Consider the following 6,000-nt stretch of genomic DNA (forward strand, 5'->3'; position numbering starts at 1 on the left):
GATCGTTGTTTCAGTTAAACTTTCTCTGGAGTTTTTTCAAGAATTGTGGAAAAAAGGTTCGAGTTTTTTCCTTATTTGGACGACTCTGTTTCTTGGACTATTTCTATTAGAATTTTTATTAAAGATGATTACAAGATATTTCGAAGGCTTTAACAAACTTTATGAACGTTTAAAAATCCTACAGTCAAAACCAGTCTCCTTGCAGTTCAGCTAAAATTACAATGAGCTCTGCTTCCTTAGGTAGCTAGCTCCTAGGTTTGAAAGAACAATTCTGGTTGGTTCGACCTTTTTTCACTCTCAGGAGCCTATTTCTTGTTGGTAGTCGACATGCGAAGAACATTCGAATAAGTGCCAATAAAGCGATTCAAAAGAGATAAACATGCACCCTGAGAGCGCATTTTTCGACTCCAGCGCCCGCCGCCGAAAATGCTCTATTCCAGACACTACAACACAAAAATACAATGTCATGAAAAATTCAGGATCTAAAGTGGAAACTCTGTCAGGTGCTTTTCGGGTACAATCCATTTTATTTCAAATAATTGAGTAGCCGAAAGATTGAAACAAACCATTTGACAGTCATTGAAATGGAAAATTGTGTTGTGACTTTTGGAAAGTTGTTTCAAAAATACAAAATGAAAAAAAAGAGCAGAAAGGGGTTTTTAGCGATTTTTAGTTTTGGTTGTCTCGTTTCTTGAAAACAATTTGAGTTTCAAAAAAAAGCCACTTGAAAAGCTACAAATCAAATGAGCACAAAAAAGAGTCAGGCTTCGGAGAGAAGAAAAAGAAGGAAGGCCTTCTCGTTTTTTGGAAAAGGAAAAGGAAAAAGTGTCTTTCGACCTATTTGTTATGCGTACCCGAAACAATAAAAAAGGTAAAAAATGAGGCGAGGAGAAGAAAAAAACGAGGAAGAGGAAGGTTTTTGCTCCAAAAGAATTTTCGGGTTTCAGATGAAAAGGAAGAAGAAAACAAAGGTGGGACATTATGAATTATATACCATTTGAACTTTTGTCAGATTGTCTTCTTTCAACTGAAAAGGGACAATCTCGTCATTTGACCTAATAGATTTGGGCCTGACCTTCATCCACTCCATTTGTTTTGGCTCTGAAATTTAGTGGGTCGTTTTTCTTTTTTGTCTCCTAAACTAATTCGTTTTTCATTTAAGTCGACACAAAACGAAACTCAATTAGATCTAATGAATGGATATTCCAGTTGATTATGTCTGTCAATCAGCTCAAATGTGTTTTTTCTGTCTTCTGTTTTTTATTATGTTATTGGAATGTATTGGGAACATAATGAACGGAAGATAATGAGTTGAAGTCATTGGTTCGTCTTCAAAAATGAAGTTTGGAATGTTTTATAAAATTTGATTCGCATGTGATTCAGTACTTGTTAATAAGATAAACAAAAAAAGGAGGGTTCAAAGAGATCTGGATTTAAAACTTTGCATTTACAGATTTTCTTGAAAATTCCTAGATTTCAGTTATTTGCCGATTTCTGAAGGACACCTGTTTTTTACCGTTTCCAGTACAAAAACAGGAAAAAAGGGGTGTCCGTCAGAAATCGGTAAATAATTGGAAACTAGTAGTTTTCAGAAAGTTCTGTGAATTCATAGTTTTCAGTCAAGGTCTGTTTTACACCCTTCATTATTTTCAAACTGAATCGACACTTGACGGCCGAGATCCACACCCTTGAAAATAGCCAAAATGGCCGAAAATCGACCGAAAAATATATTTTCGTATATCTTATTGACCGGTAACGTATATGATAAGTCGGAGTACCTTTCTGCCATTTTCCCTAAATTTTCCAGATACTAGGAATCTTCTTTTTACTTGAACACAGATTTCAATCCAAAATTTCTTCTAGAATCGTCTCAAACCCTAATTCGAAGTGACGTTTTGATCATAATCTTTTCTTCTTTTTCATGTTTTTTCTTTTTTTCATGAATTCCGAAATTCTATGCCAAAAACCACATGTCAAGGGCATCTTACCGTCGATTTTGCCGCATTTTTTGAAGTCGCCGATTTTTATTTCAGAAGATCTGATTGCGTGGATCTTATCCAAAGTTAGTAAAGAGATCAATGAAGAAGATTGGACAAATTTCGTTACTGTAGTTGTCTTTTTCCATTTTCCCTGAAGAATTTCTTCATGTATTCCCGTCGTCCTTTCCCCAATTCCGAGATCGTAATTCTGTCATCAATGACTCGTTTTTTTCCAATCAAATGTAAATGTGTCATCGAACTGTGCAAACACACCATTTACATATCTACAGTATTCAGGAAAAAAAAGAGAACGATGTTCACAGCAAATAGAATGAAAAAGATGGGATTACAAAAGGCAAGAAGAATTGGAATCAATGTGATTGTTGACACATGTCAATCGGAAAAGAAAAGAAGCTACTGGTCTTGTTCGGACAAGTTAATGGCCACAAAATGGGGAAAGAATTCGTGAATGGTCTTTTACTACGAATTGCTCGATAGGTTAATTACCGTAATCGAGATGTCAAATTGACATGAGGGGAATTTTGGGTTCAAAAATTGAAGTTTAGATTATCCTAGTCTCTCGACAACTGCTTCGAAACAATATTTTTTTCCAAATTGCTAGAAATTCGAACGAGTAATTATGGAAATTCATGAGATATGCCCCATGAAATCTGAAAAGTGTCTTCCTTACCAAGAACTAATTCCTTCCAGAATAGCCCCGCTTTCAATTTGGATGAGTTTTTTCTAAAAAATTGTTAGCTACAAAACTGAATTATTTCAAAAAAAAAAACAAAAACTTTTAGATGGATCATAAAGAAAATGATTCATTTTTCCCTTCAAAGCTCATTTGTGTTTTTTTTCGTAGAAATTGTCGAAACATCATACTTTTTAGGTTACAGTATCTTCAAAACATCATATTATGCTTGTATGCATACCGTAAGACCTGCAATATAGCGCCATGGCGTTCTATTTTTTGAAGGGGCGTTTTGGGTTGATGCGAGGTAACAAAAATTGACTTTTTACTTGGTTAACAGGGTACTAAAATGAAAAAAAAATGATGCGAAGTTTCTAGATTCCACTGTTACTGTGTTAATCAAGCATAAAAACTTTGTTTTGCTACGTCCAATCACCTCACCAGGGTGGCGTTGTATTAGAGGGGGTCTTCTAATACAGGTGGCGTTATATTACAGTTTTCACGGTAAATCGGAGCTGTGGAAGAGGAAATCTCGTGTTCGCTGCCACGGCCGAACTACGGTAACTAGCACATTTTTAAACTTTGTTTTTACTCGGGTTTCCAGAATTATTTTGATTTTCCACCCCAAAAGTTGTCGAAGAGCAATAGTAATCGAGAAAAAGAACCCAAAACTTAAGGTTACGGTAGTTTTTGTTACAGTAACCGCTAGCCACGGCCACAATCTTCTCTCTTTCACAGCTCCGCTAAAAGTCTTGTTTCCGTTACTCAAAGTTCCCTGACCCACTTATAAAATTTCTCAGCTTCTGACACATAGAATGTTTGTATTCGATTTCGTAAAAAAGCCCTTGACCCGTCCGTTCGTTTACTTGGTATCCGTCTACGGTATTCTTTTTTTGTTGCGAAAAATTCATACGACCTCCCAATATCTGTTTTTGCTGTCTTTTTCTTTCATAAATATATTTTGAATGTAAAATTAGACAACACAGGTTTTTGGCGCATTGGTTTCTTTAATGTTGAAAAGAGAAGAGACCTGGAAGGGAAATGAACGAACAATCAACAGTTTCTGGAGGAAAATGATAAGAGTTTGCCAAATGATAAACTGTTTCAAGGCATATGTTTGGCTTAAATTGTGGTCTTTTTTGTCACTAGAGAAACAGATTTTTGATTCTTATGCATCCCTTGACTTCTATAGGTCCTATCCATCCTGTATTTGTTACTCAACAATTGTTACTCAACCATTTTCTTCTTTTCATCCCACCCCGTTTTTCATTTACGCAATAGGTCTAACCGCTATCATAGATCCTCATCTTAAGGTCATTCAACCCTTGGAAATAGATAAAAATCTCGAAAAGCCGCTGGCTACTGAGTACCTTTTAATCTAAAATGACAAAATGGATTTATCTCATTTTCCCATTTGAAAAACCTTCTGGCCCCGTGCCAAGTGTGCCGACAAACCGTTCCTTCAAGGACAACGGCAACCGTTTTTTATTCCGTTTTTTTTTCAACAAAAAACGTCGGCAAATTTGTTTGAACAATTCATCATCAAAGCTATTTGTCAATGTTCTAAAGATGGTTATCCGTTTTGCTTTTTTCCGTTTACTCATTGAAATTCCTGCCTCCGGAATGATTTAGAATTTAGAAATTTGAGTCTAGGTTCGGAGTGAGGAGAAGCAACCCAGGTGTATGTCAGGTGTGACACAGCTGGAGCATTTTCGTACCCCGAGAAGAATAAATTTTGCCCGATGAGTGGAAAATGAGTCAGAAAGTTGGACTGACCTATTTTACAAATTGAAGTTTTTGAAGGTTACTGTAATACAGTATCGGCCAATAAGATATACAAAATCGTGTTTTCAATGTATTTTGGCCCTTTTCAGGAGTCTGGAGCTCGGCTATCAAGTTTGCGATCACTTTGAAATTTTGAAAGGTCTAAAACATACCAAGATTGAAAACTTTACATTCACATAATTTTTTGAAATTTTTTTGAAATTTCTAGTTTTTCAGATATTGACCAATTTCTGAACACATCCTTTCTTGCCCCTTTTTTAACTGAAAACATGAAAAAATCAGGTGTCTTTCAGAAATCGGCAAGTAGCTGAAAAACTAGAAATTTTCAGAAAACTGGGAATTCTAAGTTTTCAATATAGGTCTGTTTTACACCTTTCAAGATTTTCAAAATGGTTCAAGATTTTCAAAGACCGACACTTGGCGGCCGAGATCCAGACCCTTGAAAATGAACAAAATTAACTGAAAATCACTTTTTTGTATATTTTATTGACCGGTACTGTATATTATTTGAAACGGACGGCAAGACAGATTTTAACCCTTTGAACCTGGTCCACTGATAACATGGATATTCAAAAATTTTTCTAGAACTTTCCCATGAATATCTAGACGATCCGATTGTCTCACATTAAAATTCCCCATTCTCCCTCGATCCAATAAAATGCTCTTGCGCAACTCCTTTTTGTCCGCTGCACCTGGTCCTTTTTTCTTTTTATATGAATTTTTTCCTCTAAATTTCCTCTTCGTCTCTTTCGAAATGCACAGAGCCCCTCCCAAAAGGGGACGGTTTCTAATCGAAATTCTCGGTCTCCAATTACCTCTCTTTCTCCTCTCATCTCAATTTTCAAATTTAGCCTGTCTTGTCGCCCATAACTCAATTTTTGTGTCGGGTGGAGACCCCTCTCCGATTATTGAGAAGATATGCGAATAGGCAGAGGAATCGAGAGAGGATAGATAGTAATCACCGATGCTTCGAATTAGTGAAGACACCCACCGACCGACAAATTTTGACGATTCTGTTTCCTTTATCGCGTCGAGAATCTTTTAAAATTTGAAAGAAACCTCAAGGAGAGCGTTTGTAGGTCAGCCTGTGTTTTTCTTTATGTTAGTTTCAGATAAATATAACGTTTTCGGCTCTTTATGACAAGCGGGGGCCATGAGAAAAGGGGGGGCATGGGGAAAAGGGGGCCCAAGTCAAAAGGGGGGCCCAACAGGAAAAATATGGACTAAGTTAAGATTTACCAATTTTTTCTAGTTTTTCAGATGTTTCTATGAAAATTTCGTTGTTTCAACAAAAATTCGTCACTTTAAAAAATTTCAGTTTAGGCCAATTTTTTGCATGAACAACACTATTTTTTCCATTGTAATTGTGTGATTTCAAATTATTAAGCTAATAGTAGATTAATTTAAGGCTTAGTAACAAAAAAATATTCAAAAATGTGCAAAAAATGACATAAACTGAAATTTTCAAAAAATCATGAAAAGTGTTCAAAGTTCGAAATCTTAATGGAACAGTCACAAAACTTGGAAAAATCGGCAAATCTC

The sequence above is a fragment of the Caenorhabditis briggsae genome, assembly GCF_000004555.2.
Source record: "Caenorhabditis briggsae complete genome, chrII, whole genome shotgun sequence".
In the NCBI taxonomy this organism is placed as follows: domain Eukaryota; kingdom Metazoa; phylum Nematoda; class Chromadorea; order Rhabditida; family Rhabditidae; genus Caenorhabditis; species Caenorhabditis briggsae.